The sequence below is a fragment of the Notechis scutatus genome, chromosome Z (assembly GCF_049901735.1).
Source record: "Notechis scutatus isolate UNSWTSFEM ecotype Mainland chromosome Z, rNotScu1.2, whole genome shotgun sequence".
Lineage (NCBI taxonomy): Eukaryota > Metazoa > Chordata > Lepidosauria > Squamata > Elapidae > Notechis > Notechis scutatus.
This window is the reverse complement of record NC_142025.1, coordinates 5,915,649-5,934,446: the sequence shown is the minus strand read 5'-3', so window position 1 is coordinate 5,934,446 and position 18,798 is coordinate 5,915,649. Positions and strand designations below refer to the sequence as shown.

General features: G+C 43.1%; 1 protein-coding gene across 1 annotated transcript in view; it reads right to left on the bottom strand.

Annotated features, from left to right (window-relative positions):
* The window catches only part of LOC113419511 (sodium channel protein type 5 subunit alpha-like), a 377,390-nt gene extending 366,573 nt beyond the window's left edge, over window positions 1-10,817 (bottom strand). Inside the window, exon 1 of the mRNA XM_087947846.1 lies at window positions 10,626-10,817. The gene's annotated coding sequence lies outside the window, so the exon portion shown is untranslated. The remainder of the gene's footprint in view (window positions 1-10,625) is intronic.
* Between the last annotated feature and the right edge of the window lie 7,981 nt (window positions 10,818-18,798).

Genomic DNA, 18,798 nt, shown 5'->3' with positions numbered 1-18,798 from the left:
ACAATATAGGCAACCGCTGTGTTTAGAAATGATTCCACAGCCCCCCCCCCCCAACACAGGCAGTCCAGTTGCCAAGGAGATTACCAGTCACACCTCAAAGGGTTAAAATGGAGCCTGAGAGCAGAGTCACCATGTTTCTGGACCATGTCCATCACCACAGCCATTTTGAGGGAGTGCCTACATTTTTTCTGTCCCCTCAAAGATGTGAACAAGTCCACCTCTTGCTTGTGGGGAGTTTAGAAAATTGTTCTTGGGGTCTATGGGACATGAGATAATCTTAAGATTATGAGATAGTAAGCCGCTCTGAGCTGCCTTGAACAGCGAGATGGGCAGCAAATAAATCTGAAAAATAAAATAAGACAGTAAAGTAAAAAGTAAAATAAAAAGTGAAGCAAATAAAATAATATAAAATAAAATATAAAAAATAAAATAAAATAATACAAATAAAGTAAAATAAAATAAATAATAAAATAATAAAACGGAATAAAAATAAAGTATATAAAAAATAAAATAAAATACAACAAAACAAAATAAAATAAAATCTAAAAAATAAAATAATACAAATAAAGTAAAATTATAAAATAGAATAAAAATAAAATATATAAAATAAAATAATGAAATAAACTATAAAATAAAATAGGGCTGCAAAAATCCAAAGCTCACTAGAGGGCAGCTGAGATATACAGGAAACTTTTTAGCTGCCATCTAGTGGTCATCAAAAAAATTTCAACCCAGATCTGACTCTTCAACTTTAACAGACCTTATATTCCCAAGCTATGTTTTTTATATTAAGAGATAAAGACCTAATGGACATAAAATGCCTTCTGTGGTTTGGTTTCAATTTAGTTGCTTTCTAATCCTAGTCTGTCCTCCCTGCTTGACAATTGATTTATTGTAGTTGAGTCAATAAACCAAGGTTAAATTAAAGTTAAGTGATACATGAATCCAGCCAATAAACTACTAGATAGGGTTCATTCCCTTCTTCCTTGGTCCCTGTTTTCTGCAAAAGTCAACTATTACTCTATATCAGGGGTCTTCAAACTTGACAGCTTTAAGACTTGTGGACTTCAGCTCCCAGAATTCCTCCTTCAGTCATGTTAGCTCAGGAATTCTGGGAGTTGAAGTCCACAAGTCTTAAAACATGCCAAAGCTGGAGACCCTTGCTCTACATCACAAAACTCTATGGTAGCTGTATTATTCTGTCAGGGTTTTTCCCTTAACCCTAAGGAAGATGGTTTGCCTTGGTGTGTGCACATGGATTACCCCTTTGTCCATCCTGCGGAGCAAGATCATCCACAGAAGAAGTAAAAAATTACCAAGATGGAGTCCGCATGTTTAAAATCCCACCCCCTTTTAAAAACTATTCTGCTTGCAATACATGTATATAATTAATTCCATAATAATTAAATAAATACATTTAAATACAGTCACAACTGGCACGTTTTTACTGCCTCTGTCAACACAAAGAAGCAGGGAGGGTCAAGCTATTCTCCAAAGCCCCTGAGGGCAGGACAAGAAGCAACGGATGGAAACTAATCAAGGAGAGAAGCAGCCTAGAACTAAGGAGAAATTTCCTATCAGTGAGAACAATTAACTCGGGGAAATGGCTTGCCTCCAGAAGTTAATGCTCCATCACTGGAGGTATTTAAAGAAGAGATTGGACAGCTATCTGACTGGAATGGTATAGGGTTTCCTTCTTGGGAAGGGGGTTGGATAGAAGACCTCCAAGGTCCCTTCCAACACCGTTATTCTGAATATCATTGCTTCTATTCTTCTAATTCCAATTCCATGAGGGTTTTTTTTTTAAATTAAAACAACAGAAAAATCTTTAAAAGCCATTGATTCTGGACCATCCTTGGACAGGGAACACATATTCTTATCTTAGCACAATTTTCTGCATTCTTCTGGACTAGTAGCATCAGTTCGTTTGAAGGAATCAACATATTCATTAGGCAACAGCAGGAAATTCAATATTACCTGACTTCTATTCTGTTTAAAAACTCACTCAACAAGATAAGTAAAGGAAAAGACAACGGCCTCTGAATAAGTTTGGTTTTAAAACATATCATGTACCCACATGGCCAGTGGCAGAGCTAGGGCAAAATTAGGACTTTCCCTATTTCAAAGTGACATTTCAATGGAAATGTTTCTGGTTCTTATCTAGCACCTTCTTCTCCACACCCACCATGCCCTGCAGGCTTCAGGGTCCATCATGAAAATTAATGTCTCTCACCTGTCAGTCTAACTCCAGCTGGTTTTCTCCAGAAAATTTCCTCCGGGGAAAGAACAGAGTGGAAAACTATATTCAGTTTGGGATCTATCAGTTTGGTGTGAGCTGCCACGCACTTAGAGGGGAAGGAAGAGAAGCCATCCAATTCCGATCCGGAGTGCTTTTACATTTGGAGGGGCTTCATATATGTCATGATGTGGGTTTGTTGTGTGTTGTGTGAAACACTGCCGTTGCATTGTGTAATTTTCATTCATCATGGTTTCGCAAAGCCTATCTCAACTTTGGAGGCCTCCAGATGTTTTGACTTCAAGTCCCAGAATTCTTAGTGGTAGACATGCTGGTTAAGGAATTCTGGGAAATGAACTCTATACAGAATGACAAGGTGGTAAGGGACCTTGGAGGTCTTCTAGTCCAGCCCCCCCTGCTCAAACAAAAGACCCCATACCATTCTAAACTAATAGCTGTCCAGTTTCTTCTTGAAAACCATCCAGTGATGGAGCACACAACTTCTGAAGGTAAGTCTTCCTATTAATTAATTGTTTTCACCATCAGAAAAATTCTCCTTTGTTCTATGTTGCTTCTATCCTCAATAGGTTTCCATCCAGTACTTCTTGTCTTGCTCTCAGGTGCTTTGGAGAAGAGATTGACTTATTTGGGGCAGCCCCTGAGATATTGGACCTATCATGCTATCATGTCTCCCCTGGTCCTTCTTTTCATTAGACTAGACATACCCAGTTCCTGCAACCGTTCTTCATATATTTTTAGCCTCCAGTGCCCTAATCGTCTTTGTGGCTCTTTTCTGCATTTTTTCTAGGATGAACATTTTTCAACATTTTTGGAAGATGCATCAGTAGAAGACACCTGTTCCAGAACGCAGTGTGAGTTCAGCTAATTATGTTTCTAAGTCTCATTCAGTCATCCACTAGGTGGACAAAGCCTGATGATGACATGAAGCTAGTATGGTTTTGGCAAGTCACTAGCCTCTCAGTTTAGCCTACCTAACCAGATTGCTATGAAGATAATGTGGGATGTGTCCTTCTGAATTTGTTAGTATTTTCTTCCTCATGAGCTATTGCAAAGAAGAATGCAAAATATGGAATTACAATGCTGTATTGTGAAACCCTAGAAAAGCTCAGTCCAAGTCTACAAAATCTAGGCTGTGCATACTCAGTTAGCCACTAGAGAGCAGCATAGAAATGCAAGAAATTCATATTCTTTCCTGCCATCTAGTGGTCACTTTATTTATTTATTTCCCAACTCACAAACTCTAGGCACCTTACATTTAAAAATCCACCATAAAAACCTCACCCCCTGCCTCATGACTGCAACCACACAATCAAATCAACCACTTGATCAACTCCAATTGTGGACCCATGTTTTTTTTTTTGGGGGGGGGGGGCTTTTGGAAAAGCAACAGTGTGGGAGCCAACAGTACCTCAGGGGGAATGACATTCCATAAAGAAGTGGCCACCACTGAGAAGGCCCCTTTTGGTGACTCCATCAGATGTATATCCCTAATCGATAGGATCAGGAACGAGCCCTGCCCTTCCATCCTGGTGGGTTGAGTGGAGAGGGGAGAGGCGGTCCTTCAAATCGCCTGGCCCCAAGTCATGGAGGGCTTTAAGGGTGATAAGCAGCACCTTGAATTGCACCCAGAAGAAGACGAGACTTGGGCATCTACAGCCAAATCTGATGGCCCTGTCTGCGACAGTTCACAAGTTTTGTCTGCGGCAGTTCATTTAAAAATGAAGCCATATAGGAGCTGAAAATAACAAAAACCTTTCATTTAGTGACCATTCAAAATTATAACAGCACTGAAAAAAGTGACATGACTGGTTTTCAGAGTTACGACCGTTGCAGCATCCCCATGGTCACCTGATCAAGAATTTGGCAACTGGCATGTATTTATGATGCTTGCCGTGTCCTGGAGTCATGTGATCACTTTCCCAGCCAGCTTCAGACAAGTAAAGTCAACGTCAGAAGCCAGATTCACTCAATGGCCATATGATTCACATAACAATGTGCAACAGTGGCAAAAAGGTCATTAAACGGGACACCGCAACTGCCTTGCTTAGCAGTGGAAATTTTGGGCTCGATTGTGGTTGTAAGTCATATGAAATTGCCCCATAAAAAAAGCACTCGTTATAATCTGCCACTTCCTTTTCATAAAACTTCTGAAGAGCCTTCTCCCCTGTTGCACAACTCCTGTAAAAAGGGGTGGGGTTTTGGTCATGATGCTGTGGTTGCCACCATGACTTATCTGAATAGACACTCCCACTACCGAATCACAAACCATCACCCTTGATTTTAGCCCAGACCATCTATTCTATGTCTCTGCTCACCCAGACTTTGCCTTGGTTCTACCAGGGAGATTGGATGAGGCTGGTCTTGGGTTCAGTTCCACTCAGCAAGTTTCTGACTGAGCCTGGATTCAGACTTGAACCCAGTTCTCTCTGGTTGAGAAAACTTCTCAGTCTCTCCCATCTGGCTTTGAAATCTGACTGCTCAAAAGGCAACCAGTAGCAAGGCAGAAAAATAACAACTCAGAGAACCTTCTGATGGAATAGCAAAACATGTTTAGATTCATCTACTTACTAATGCTATTTTTTTAAACATTATTTTCCACCCCTGAATTCTACTCCTAAATCAAATCCTTGAAGACTAAACCCTTTTCTCAATCTTTGCTTGGAAATAAACAAATACACAGTATCTTTTCATTTTTTTAAAAAATAGCATAGTTTGTTCAAATATACATGCATACCCCCCTCAATTAATACTATTTCAGGGAGTATTACTTTTGTGGGTTGAACAATCCAAAATGTGCTTTATTGCAAACAAAAATTACTTCATGCATGAAGCAAAATGTGCCTGAAAATCAAAAGTTTTGCAAATGTTACAACAAATGTTTCCCTCATTTCCCTTTCTGCACAATTATTGTTCATACTGGAATCTCTTATACTTTATTCAGCAGATAAGTGGATTTCTAACACATTAAACATATACACATATCACAATTTTTGTCCATGTCAAAGTTTGCTTTAAAACCACAGAACCACATCTGGAGACAACCAGACTGTGTAGATATGAGAAAATTAAAAATACTAACAAGAATAATGAAGGCATAAAATATTCAGAGGCTTCTCCAATGTACATTACATTATGTTAAATTATAAAAACATACATAACCTGCGGCTGAAAACTGATTTCTGAGTAATGCAAACATTATGCTTAGCATGTGTACAGATTAGGGGAAAGGATCCATTCACTTTTATATCCAAAACTGAACTTAAGCAATATAAAGTTTTCAGGCAAACAGAATGATTAAAGTTATTAACCCAGAGCAAGCCATTTTGTTGTAGAAATTGTCATAAAGAACAATAATTTGCATGAGAAGTAACTTGCATGAGGAACCAGATAAGAGGTTAAAGTCTCCTATTTAAATATATGAATAAATTCACAGGAAAGCAAAAACAGTAGGACCGAGACCCAGCATCATATTATTCAGTTTATTGGCATTCTCCAGATTGGGAGCATCTGGAGGGATAGCAATTCCCATAATCCTCAGCCAGCATCATCTTTCCTGCCTTCTGCTCTATTTGAAGGATTCCAACCAAGGTTGATCTCTTCAGCATAATGCTGTTGATCTAATTCAAGCAGCAGATTCTGGCTTTGGGATGGGGGTAGGGTTGCCTCTTCATGATTCCCACCATTTTAAAACTGGTGTTCAGAAGGAAGGGCCGCCTAAAGCATTTTGTTGAAGAACCCTAGTCTGTTGTGTTCCCTGGCTTCGAGACACTTTCAGGGATCGACTCATAGTTTGTGATGCTGGGAGAGTCTAACAGAATAACAAAATAACAAGAGTTGGAAGAAACCTTGAAGGTCTTCTTCCAGTTCAACCCTTACTCAACCCCATTTACTATTTGGGACAAATGGCTGTCCAATCTCTTCTGAAACACACACACACACACACACACACACACAGTGCTGGAGCACCCACAACTTCTAGAGGCAAGCTATTCCACTAGTTAATTGTTTTCACCGATAGGAAATTTCTCCTTAATTCTAGGTTAGTTGTCTCCTTGATTAGTTTCCATCTGTTATTTCTTCTCCTGCCCTTGGGACTTTGTAAAAAGGTTTTTCCCCTCTTCTTTTTGACAGCCCCTCAAATATTGAAACACTGGTATCAAGCCACTCCTACTTCTTCTCTTTGTTAGACTAGACATACCCAGTTCCTTCCATTGTTCAATATATGTTTTAGCTTCCAGTCCCCTAATCATCTTTGTTACTCCTTCTCTGCACACTTTTTAGGACCTCAACATCTTTTTTTTTTTTTTTTGTAGCATGGTGATTAGAACTGGATTCAATATTCCAAGTATGGGCTTACCAAGGCAGAAAAGACCACTCTCGAAATACTGCATCCAGTTTGCATCCTCAAACATATGGAATGTGCAGATTCAAGGGTAGTTTTTCCAGTTATGCAACTTCCAAGAAATCGTGAGCAAATACAATGGCTGCTATACCATAGATATCAGTATAGATTTAAGCAACCTACATCTCAGCCACGTCTTCAATATCAACTTGCATTTCTTATTTTAGGAGCACCCCAAAATGCCATGAAAATTGGTCATTCTTCAACCCTTAAAATGCATTATTTCCCCAAGAAATTAATTCACACATTCGGTAACCAAGTTAGGAAGAAACAGTTTCTATACATTTGTATCGCAGGAAAAGAGGGAGGGTGGGTAGAGAATTTTCCATAGCCCTTACAGATATAAAAACTGTATTGAAAAAGTATTAGCAAATCCAGAAGGATAACCCATAGTTGGGGCTGGGTGCCAGCCACCATTAAACAATCATGAGTTCACTTAAATTTCTCCATCACTTAAATATTCTCAGCTTTGCAAAGTGCATAAAAAGCTATTAGCCTAGAAGGATTGTTACTAATCTGCCTGGTTATATATTCCCCATTAGCCAGTGGTATTACCAAAAACAGGGAGAAGCAGTGTTCTTTCTACAGGCAGACCTTAACACTAATTCTATGGAGATCTGGGTTCAGTTCCTACCTCAGTCTCGGAGTTTTCAGGGCAATCTTGAGCCAAACAGCAATTTTCCTTATCCCCTCAACAAGAAATAAAAATAGGCAAAGTTATTGGGTTTATACTATATTGAGCAGCTGGAAGAAAAATAGGATCAGCTAAATCGAATAAACCATAATAAAGATGCTTTGTTCCTTTTTACTGCTGTTGGACTCTTCTGAAATGGGGATGAAAAATAAGGAGAAAATTAGTTGCCAATAACTACTTATCCTCCATGCACATTTAATAAGTGTATACGGTTACTTTTTCTAGTGTGTATCCCATCTGTCCTCATTTTATCATCCCAACCATCTTGTGAAGTACATTAATCGTGCATAATTGGCCCAGTGAAGTTTATAGCCTGCATGGGAATTTAATCTCATGTTCCTGTCTGGCCGACTAATCATTACACTGCCCTGGGAAGAGGGGTACATGCTGAAGGCAGAGTCATACCCTCACAATGCCAGCTCTGTCCCTTCTGCGTATGCATTTTGATAACCAATCGGACACTCAAAAATAGTGGAGTTTGTATTGTGACAACTTGACATAGCTTTTGTCAATGTGATAAAAGCTATTGATCTTGAGGGTGTCACTGATTAGTTTCCTTTACAGCTCTGTGGCTTCCAACAGCATAATAAACATGTAAACATGTGCAAAGAAGCGCAATCAATGGCTCAGACAGTACTTCTCATTTTTAATTCTTTCTTGGGTGCTCCCAAATGTTTTTACTCACGATAAAAGGCATCATGTTTGCTAATCATTTGGTAAACATAGAAGAAAATGGGGAAAGTGAGAGAGGGATAGAAAATAGTTTCCTTATAAAAATGTACATGTAATTATCTCTTAGATTTAGTGTCATGTGAGTTAATATTATTCCTCGCATTAACTCTGACCTGCCAGGTTGAACTAATTCAGGCTCTTCATGCTGAAATCTTTTCATGCGCAGCTCTAAAAATATCCCAACTCCTACCCAGGCCGGTATTTCGGTGAGTAATAAAAAAAAAAAACTGGTCGTCTAAATAAACAGGACGGGATGCAAACAGGGTTAGAAAAGGAGGAAGGGGGAAGAACAAGAAACCACTGTGGTTTTCCAGAATAGGGGTGAAAAAAGTACAGCCAAGATCCAGAGTGGGATCAGCCAAAATAAATGGTATATTGGGTGGGCATTTGGAGAGAGACTGGGGAGGCTTTGGCTCTCAAAATGGAGGCTTTAAAACCTAGAGAAGATTAGGAGGCCCATTTCAACTCTCGAGGCCCCTTCCCCAAAGAGTCCTGGCTTAACCCAATTTGGAATAGGGCCTGGAAAATGCCAACACAGTCCTGGCACCGATGATTCCTCAGCAGCCAGGACTTTCCTTTCCCCCTTTTGCTTTGCAGAGGATCCCCAGACCAAGTCTTTTCTTTCCCAGCACCACCCGGAGGTGCTTTGCTTCGACTTCCCCAGGAATTAAGAAATGACTTCTTAGTTCTGCAACCTCAACCCAGGAGCATTGAACACTTTTGTTCTCCTACCCAATTCCTCCATGCCTGGATTGGCCTTTGAGCTATTTACATGGGTGTTTGTTTGTTTTTTTTCTTTTTGAATTGATGCCTTTTATCCTGCCTTTATAAGTAACTCAAAGGGGTGAACATACCTGGTACTCCTTCTCCCCGTCCCCAAAATAACCATGTGAGGTGGGTTAGGCTGACAGAGAATGACTGGCATAAAGTCACCCAGGGGGCTGTCCTGCCTAAGGAAGGACTCGAACTCACCATCTCCTGGCGATTGGTCCAAAGTCCCCCAGCTAAGCTTTTCTGTCTAAGATAGAACTAATCGTCTCCAGGTTTCTAAGCTAGCACTTTTCACCACTACACCAAAGCTATCCAGGCCCAAAACACGGGTCAGTTTTTAGGTGTTCAGGAATATTAGCCTTCTCTCTCGCCCCCTCCTTCCCCCACTTCTTGCCCGTACTTTCACTATCAACCAGGCTAGTTTAGGACGGGGTCGGGCATAGGGAGATATCGCTCTCCCTCTCTCGGTGGCTTCTGAAGGGAGGGAGGACGCGGGCGAGCGGATTTCAGCACCAAGGTCAGCGCTCGGGGGGTTTTAAAAATAAAAGAATAGAAGCGCCAAACGACTCACTCCGCCCGCATCATTCTTGAAATATCGTTGAAACTGGACATGTGCCTGTTGAAGACATTTGTGGGTCTGTTTATTTTTAGTGTTGACAAATCCTCTTTGGATGCTGCAGTGTTTATACCGCTAGAAGCCCTGTCTTTCGGGAGTTACTCATCAATCTTGCTGGGAATCAGACTGGATCCTTCAACCTTTTTAAAAACTCGACTGCGGGTGGGGAATTCAACGGGAAGGGGAGGAAGGGTTAAAAAGAAAGCGTGAAAAGCTTAGGCCAAAATGCCCTAGACTTCTTCCATTAGACATTTCTGCTCAAATCATTAAGGGGAAGGGAGTCTCTAAACCTGTTGCTCAGGTTTAACGAAAGGTCAGTTCCTTGTCCCCTAGTCGCCCAGTTTCCATCTTCAATCAAATAAAATAAAATTGGAACTCTTGTTTGCTTTTATCTCCATGGTTCAAGGCACTCCAGTAGGCTTACGGTGCGGGGAAAAAAGGCTCCTCTAAGTCTACATTCTCCCTAGAATGGTGATTTTTTTTATTTTTATGGTGAATTATTTTGGAGGAGAGGTAACCTTAACCAGCCTGAATCTTAGGAAGACGCAATGCTCCCTATGGTGCAGCTCTAGATTCTGAGTCTTTAGAAAAGGAACAATATATGAATTAAACGTCTTTTGTGGAGACCCAGAAGGCTCAGTCCCTGACGAGGAAGAGGGCAGGTATTATTCTTTTTTTTTTTTTTTCAAAAGTCGTGGATTGAAACCAAATTAAAAATCTCCCCTTCCTTCTCTTCTCTTCTAGCAGGTAGCTTCGTCTTTGGAATCCGCTCGAGCGACGGGGCGAGCGGTTCAAACTTGGCCGCCTTGCCATCCCTAAATTTTTCTGTCGGGTTTGGAGACCTGGCGGAGAAGGATCGACAGCGTCCCCCTTTTCCGCAGTTTCCCCTCGCGTGAACGCTGGTCTTGAATCAGCCCTAGAGGTTTCTTTCCCTCTGGTCAAGTCAGAAAATTCGGCGGCGGGTTTCCTCCTTAGAGAACCGGCGAGATTAGGAGGCAGATTAACTTGCCAGCCACCGGAGCAAACTTTTGAATCAGCCGGGAGACGATCGGGGAACGCCGCGGAGAAGTCCCGCTTCTCGGGTCTTCCCCGCTCTGTAGGAACAACCCCTCCAGGAAAGACTCCCCTTCCTGCGAACAAGCCCCGCACTTACCGCTTTTCTCCGACTCCAAGACAGGCGGACTTCCAACGGGGTAGGCGACTTTCGCCAACCCGGGCCAATAGTTCCACAGCGCGCTAAGCAGTCTGTCCGTTCACTGCCGCGCCTCTGGCCCTCGGCATGCTGGACGGCGGGTTGCCCTCCCTGATGGGATGTCGAGAGACCAACCGGCTGGCCGTCGGACTGTCTGGCTGCTGGCTCGCCGGCTGGGTCCAAAAAGGGAAGAGAGCGGGGATCTCCTCACGCGCCGCCTCTTTCGCGCCGCGCTCTTTCTGCGCCCTGCCCGCCCGCCTGCCCTCCCGCCGCCCCCTTCGTAGGGCGCCCCGAGCGCTCCGGCGGCGCTGCAGCTGGGAGGCAGCGGCCCCTGGCGGCCTCTTGCCGCTGGCGCCCGCCCGGCCTGGTTTCTCTGCCCCCACCCCAGCTCGCCCTGGCAGGGCGGAGAGGAGCAATCAGCGCCTGGACAAAACTTTGGAGGCGCCGGGGAGATGGACGCGCGCGCCATTCGGAGTTCTGAACCCTGCCTTCGCGAAGAAAGGGAGGGGGGACCCCAACCTCGGGCCAAGCGATCCTTGAAAGGGCGCAGGCTGGGGTTGCCCTCAACTCGGCAGCTCGATCCCCCCCCCCGCCCTTCCGCGGCTTCTTTACAGCGCAGGACTCCGGGAGACGGAGCAAGGGTGGCTGTTGGTCATTTGATCTTAACGTTGCGTTCCAGTCGGCCTTACTGTAATTTAAATGCACCAATTCTGCGGCCTGCTGAATAGGAAGGCCAGCCAGTCCTGACCTTCTTCTGAACGGCAGCCTTTCAGTTACAGGTAATCCTTGACTTACAACCATTTGCCTAGCCACTGTCCCAAGTCATCATGGCAGTGAGAAAAGTGACTTAGGACCAACTTACAAAACTCGCAGCCTTCCCACGGTCACATGATCAAAATTCCAGTGGTTGGTAACCAGCATGACAGCTGCAGCTTTCTGGGGCGTGTCATTGCCATTTCGACCTTCCCAGCTGGCCTCCAAACAAGCAAAATCAAAGGGGGAAACTAGATTCATTTAACAACTGTAGTGATTCGTTTAGCAACCCTGCCAAAAAGGCTGTAAAGTCAGGCACCTCTCACCTTGCTTAGGAACAAGGTGTACTTCTCTCCCCCAAAAGGGCATTCTCCATTCCTTGCTTTTTTTTCCTCTCCACAAATTTGTTGTTTAAATTCCTTGAATTTCCTGATTAACCTTCTCTGCACCTGGTCCAGTTCTCTGAATTACTCTCAGGATAATTCTGAGCAAAGGAGTCAAAACCAGAAGGAAGTTCGTTTTATTTCTTGCACCTACTACATGGTAGCCAAATTCATTCACATTGACGGGCATATATTGCTCCAGGTCTGGTAAAGATAAGCAGTCTCAGTGCTGGTTAATACTTGAACAGCAAAGAGAATAATAACCAAGAAATGCCACCTGTAGTTTGATCTCATGGTTAAGACTCAAAGTTAAGGAACGAGGCTAGAAACCGGGAGGCTGTGTGTTCTGGTCCTGCCTTAGGCAGGAATGCTGGCTGGGTGACTTTGGGCCAGTCCCTCCCTCAGTCAGCCCACTTCACAGGGTTGTTGTTGTTGCTAACAACCAGATGACTGCATCCTTCAATTCTCCACCATTCATTCAGAACTGAAGAAGCTTCTTGGAGGAGAAGGGAAACATCTTCAAGGGAAGGGATCAACCATGACCTGGATCCCTGAGAATCTCTATGGATATGTTCTCCATCTTGAGGATATGTTTGAGGATTGAGGATTGAGGATATCTTGTTGGATATGTTCTCCATCTTGAGTTATTTGTAAAAAATAATAAAGGTGGGATAAATGTAAGTAAATAAATAAAATATATTTCCCTTTTGCTTAGCCCCTCCCCTTAAGCAATTAACCCACCTCACAGGGTTGTTGTTGCAGGAAAAACAGGAGGAGAGAGAAGCATCACATACGCCTGCCTCCTTGAGTTACTTACAAAAATAATAAAGGCAAGAAGCCAGCAAAGAAGCCAATACAAATAACAGAACTTTCCTGATCTCGGAAAGAGAAGTAATCTTTAGACAGAGGAGCACTAAGAAATTCCAGGTCTAAACCTCCCAGAGGCAGATAACGATAAACAATTTTGCTCAAAAGAACCTCAATAAGATGACATGGGCTAACAGAGACAGGACTGAAGAGTCTTGGTCAATATCCTGGTTCCCATGCTAGATTTTTTTTAAAAAGCGAATTACATAAACCCCTTAGTTATAGTCCCTCATGGGGAAAATCTATGTCGTTGCCAACAGTCGACAACAACTTGATGGCATGTAATCAATCAATCAGATGAAATCCTGAGCTGAGTTCAGCTTGCACGAGATGGAAGACAAAGGGACTTTTTTTCTAAAACTACCAGCTCACTTTTCATAGGGAAACTAGACTTAGTTCAGGCAGAAGGTTGTTTTTTGTTTTTTTCATGCTTCTACAGCAAATTTGTGGGCAGAAAATTTCAACATACAATATATCTGGAGGGGGAAACGCTTCCTAGATAGGTGATTAGACAGACAGAAAGACAGAAGATAGATAGGAGTCCTTTGAAGCATTGTTGGCAACGTTTTGATGGGACACATTCCAGGTGCCATTGCCATAAATTTATTTTCTTATTAGTTTGTTTCCTTATTCATTCACAAAGTGTTAGATTTATGTCCCACGTTTCATTCAAGGGCTCAAGATGGTGTATATGCTCTTTCCTCTTTTTCTTCATTACACAACAACCCCAAGGTTGATTTGGCCATGAAAGAGGCTTTAACCGAAAGTCTTCCCAGGAGCTTTTTTTTGGCTTAGTGGTGACTGGGATCTGGATCTCCCCAGTGCCATCCCAATGCCTTCAATATGGCACCATTCTGCTTCTTCTCATTCTCCTTCTTCCTCCTCCTCCTCTTCTTCCTCCTTCTCTCTTCTTCCTCCTCTTCTTCCTCCTTTTCCTCTTCCTCCTCCTCTTCTTCTTCTTCTTCTCCTTCTCCTTTTCTTTCTTCTTTTCCTTCTCCTCCTTCTTCTTCACCTTCTCCTTCTTCCTCCTCCTCCTCCTCTTCCTCCTCCCTCTCCTCCTCTTCTTCTTCTTCCTCCTCCTCCTCCTCCTCCTTCTCCTTTTCCTTCTCCTCCTTCTTCTTCACCTTCTCCTTCTTCCTCCTCCTCCTCTTCCTCCTCCCTCTCCTCTTCTTCTTCTCCTCCTCCTCCTCCTTCTCCTTTTCTTTCTCCTCCTTCTTCACCTTCTCCTTCTTCTTCCTCCTCCTCCTCTTCCTCCTCCCTCTCCTTTTTCTTCTTCTTCCTCCTCCTCCTCCTTCCTCCCCCTCTTCTTCTTCTACACAGCTACACAGCACATGTAATCCCACTATTCCATGAGCAGCACCGGCTGCTGGTGTGTTTCCAGGTGCAACACAAGGGGATGGAGTGGTCACTTTTAAAGCCCTTCATGGTTGAACCAGGTTACATGAAGGAGTGTCTTCTTCCAAGAGTAGCTACCCACCCAATCTGATCCAGCAGATTGACAAGGCTGCAGATCCCATCAGCCAAAGAGGGTTGGATTGGCAGGAATGAGAGGATGAGCCTCTGCTGGATGGAATATTTCCACCCCCCTCGTAGATCAGAATGGCCCCAATCCTGCTGGGCTTTCACCAGGTTTAAAAACTTGGCTGTGCATGCCTGTGCCTGGGGCTCAGGAAGTGCTAAAGCCTCCCTCCCCCATTTTTTGGCTTTACTATTAGTTGATTAAGCATTATGTTGTTCTTATTTATTTCGTGGATGGTTTTTCCTATTGTTGTGATGTTCTTTTAATTGTTTTAATTGCTTTATACTTTTAGAATTGTAAGCTGCCTGGAATCACTTGGCTGAGTTGAGCAGCTATAGAAATGGAATGGAATAAGTAAGTAAGGAAGTAAGTAAGGAAGTAAGTAAGTAAGTAAGTAAGTAAGTAAGTAAATAAGTAAGTAAAGTTTTTATCAAATGCAAACCCACGAGGCAGAGAGAAGTGAACAGTGCAAAATGCTGAGTGCCCCCTGCCTCTCTCCCCCCGCCCAATCAAAGTTTTGTTTCGTAGCAATGGGGGGGGGGGGGAGGGGCAGAAATAAATCATTGGATAATAATAAATCATTTGTGGCACTTCTGGAGCAGTTCTCTCCTCCTTCTTTCTGTTGCTACTTCAAATGCACCTTGTGCTGAAAAATGTGGAACCAAAGAAGGGAGACAAAAGATTTATCCAGGCAAGGTGACCTCCTTTCTCGTTTGGGCGATGTGGTTTTCTTTCTGTTGCTGCTGCGATAAGACGGATGGGAAAACTATAGCCTTCTTTCATGGCATCTCCAGGGAGATATGATACGGTTATTTAAGCCTTATTCTGTTAATTAAAACCCAGGAACAATCCCTCCTCAAGGGACGGTAATGAGCCATTTGTATCGGAGAAGCTAATAAGAGAGATCACCCACATTTCTGGCTGGAAGGGAGCCATCCCACGGCTCCTACAGTTGACTTCAAGCCAGGGTGACAATTGCAACACGGTGTTTTATTCGCACACCGCCCAGGGTCCCTCTGTGGGGCAGCTGGGTCGTTTCTAAACGTGACGAATAAATAAGAATAAAACAAACTAGAGGAATTGAGAATAAGGCTGTTGATCGTTGGACAAGTCAAGGAGGAACACAGATAGTTCTCAATGTGAGACCATAAATGAACCAAAATTTCCGTGGCTAAGCAAGGCAGTTTTACAACCTTTCTTGCCCGCTTCAATGACTAACTTAATAATTGCATTGATTCACCTAACAATGGTGGCAAGAAAAGCAATAAAATGGGGGCAAAACTTACTTGATGACCGTCTTGCTTAGCAATGAAGATTTGGGGCTCAGTTGGGGTCGCAAGTTGAGGACTCTTTTAAGCTAAGACGGGTTGAAAACTTGATACTCAGGTGGTCTTCTTGTCTGCAAGATCACATATGAGTCGTTTACTGCAGAGGGAAACTTTAAGATGGGTAGTATTTCATCTCCCAGAATTCCCCAGCCAGACATACTGCCTGGGGAAAATCTGGATGTTGAAGCCCCTCCATTGCAAATTTGCCATGTATGGACTTTACTGACTTCTTGAGCACAGCTCCGCACAGCAGATCATGGGACCCTAACAGCCTTTAGTGTTGAGCTCAAGGGACAAAATGATTTCTCAGCAGTTCTAAGGGTTGACATTGGGTCATAAAACAGTGACGTGCCCTCTCTCCTCCAACTTTCAATAATTTTTCTTGCTATTTGCAGACTTGCACAGACTAGAATAGCTTTTGCCCCAAAGCAGGTATTCTCCAGATGTGTTGGATGCAACTGCACATCTGGAAATTAGAGTTGGCTTGATTTCCCAAAGCGGCTGCCCAAAATGACAGTGGTATTAGCTTCACAGTTAAGGTAACACCGCCCTCTGCTGGCCCAGTCGAATATTACGGCTTCTAGTAGCTAATAGTCCTGAATGCCTGATTAATTAATGATTAATTAATCCACACAAGAATCAACTCTGTTATAGCACATGACGGGTCAATCAAACATTGCAGCCCATGTGGTTAATTTAATTATCTTTTGTGCTCTTGGTTATTATTTCTCCTAATCCTTCCTTTTCCCCCTTTATCTCTACACTGGAATCTTTTTCTAAATTCTCTTTTTTAAATCCCGCTTAAATTCCTGCTAAAATATTATTCTTTTGTTCCATAATACAAATGGATGTAATCTATTGATCTGTTTCTTAAGGCCACCCCCTTTTCTAATCACTTGGGGCTGTGTACATCGTGGTGTTTTTTTTCCCCCAACCCAGCCACATCTTCCCAACAACACAGTGAGGTAGGCAAACTTGAGATGAAGGTTTTGTATTTGATGAAGGATTTGACAGCCTCATAGTTTGATAACATCACAGTGATTGCAATCCAGATTGGATAAGGAGGGATCCTTAGAGGTTTGTGGCTTTCAACTGAATGACAGCCAGGAATGATATAGAATCTCCTGTTTGAGCAGGTGTGTGGACTAGAATTCTGTTGTTCTGGGTTCTGTATCTTTTATGAATAAGCTGGACACAATCATTTTCCTACCACGGCTCCAAGGGTGGGATTCAAATTTTTTTACTACCGGTTCTGTGGGCGTGGCTTGGTGGGCGTGGTGTGGCTTGGTGGACAGGGCAGGGGAAGGATACTGCAAAATCCCCATTCCCTCCCCACCCACTAACCTGCTTTCCAGCTCTGTTCTCCTCTGCAGGGCAACCAAAGAAGATCCAGCCGATCAGCTGGGACTCAATGGGAGGCAGAGAATAGACGGGGGCGGGGCCAGTCAGAGGCGGTATTGGCCGGTTCTCTGAACTACTCAAAATTTCCACTACCGGTTTTCCAGAACTGGTCAGAACCTGCTGAATGCCACCTCTGCACTGCTCCCGAACCCAGACAAACAGCAAACAGCTTGCAGAAACAATCTAGCATTCCTTACATTAGGAAGTAGCAGGACTGTCCATTAAGGTCAAAAAAGTCAAGATGTTGTCAATGCTTATAGGGCTTTGATCACACAGCGTTTTTTATTTCACTCAGGCTTATGGTTTTCTGCGACCACTCGAAGCGAGGCGTGGCGCACATCTGCAGATCTTCTCATACGAATGGTTACAGGTCAAGCACTGCCTGTATATTCATGTCTGATGTTTTTAATTGTGCTTTCTTGTTTCCTAAGCATACTTGCAATGTTTCTCAAAGCTTTACACATCTCTGTGACTTAATTTTCTAAATACATCTAGCCCTCAAGGGGGTGTAAATGTAGCCAAGTGGTGTCACAGGTTAATTATTGCTAATTATTGTATATTCGAGAGTTCTGTACATCTAGTACCACCCCAATTAACAACACGGATAGCTATTCAGAAAATATATTTTTCCCCATGTCTTCCTCCAGCATATTTTCTTCCACTGTTCACCACTTAAAGTTGTGTCACACTGACCACTTCTTTCCTTTATGTTATTTTTGTCGAAGATTTCATTCTAGCCGTTGAAGATAAAACCAAACTGCTTTATATCATGAACTCTATTAAATGTTCTTTGGAAAACAATTTGGTCTCTGACTGTAATCTGTCAATGTAAACCAGATCATAACCCAGCATATAAAAAGTGGGAATGTGGTTGACAGGAATAAACGGATATTTTAGTGCCTGGTTCTGAGGATGAAATAGGTTTTATTCCACAACCATCACACTCGAAGATACTGCAGACCAAAGGTCTCCAAACTTGGTAAATTTAAGACTTTTGGACATGAACTCCCATAATTCCCCAGCTGGCATGGCTGGCTGCAGAATTCTGGGAGTTCAAATCCACAAATCTTAACGTTGCCAAATTTGGAGATCCCCCAACTGTAGATCAACCAAAACTTAGTAAGCCCATGAAGAGATGTGCTTTTTCTGCCTCAGTGCCAATTATCTTCTGACCACCTAAATACAAGTAGTTATTGACTTACAACTCTTTGTTTAACAGCCATTCAGAGTGACAACTGGGGTCTCCAAATTTGCGGGCTTTATTAGTTGTGGACTTCAACTCTGGCTGCAGAATTCTGGGAGTTGAAGTCCACAAGTCTTAAAAGTTCCCAAATTTGGAGAGCCCTGACTTACAACTTTCCTTGCACTTTTCACCATCCCAGCGTCTGCTTGATCACATCGTCAAAGCACTGGTGCATGATGCTGGCTGTTGCACCCTGGAGCTATGAGATCACCATTTGTGACCTTCCCAGATGGTTTCCAAGAAGCAAAGTCAGTGGGAAAAGCCAGATTCGCTTAAGGAGCGCATAGTTCACTGACAGAGTGTTAGGATTCAACAAATTTTTACTACCAGTTCTGTGGGCGTGGCTTGGTGGGCGTGGCAGGGGAAGGATATACTGCAAAACCCCATTCCCTCCCCACCCCACTAACCTGCTTTCCAGCTCCGTTCTCCTGTGCAAGGCAACCAAAGGAGACCCAGCCAATCAGCTGGGACTCGATGAGAGGCAGAGAAGAGATGGGGTTGGTGGGGCCAGTCAGAGGCGGGATTTGCCAGTTTTCCGAACTACTCAAAATTTCCACTACCGGTTCTCCAGAACTGCTCAGAACTGGCTGAATGCTACTTCTGAACCGACAACAATTCACTTAACAAACCTCACTTATCG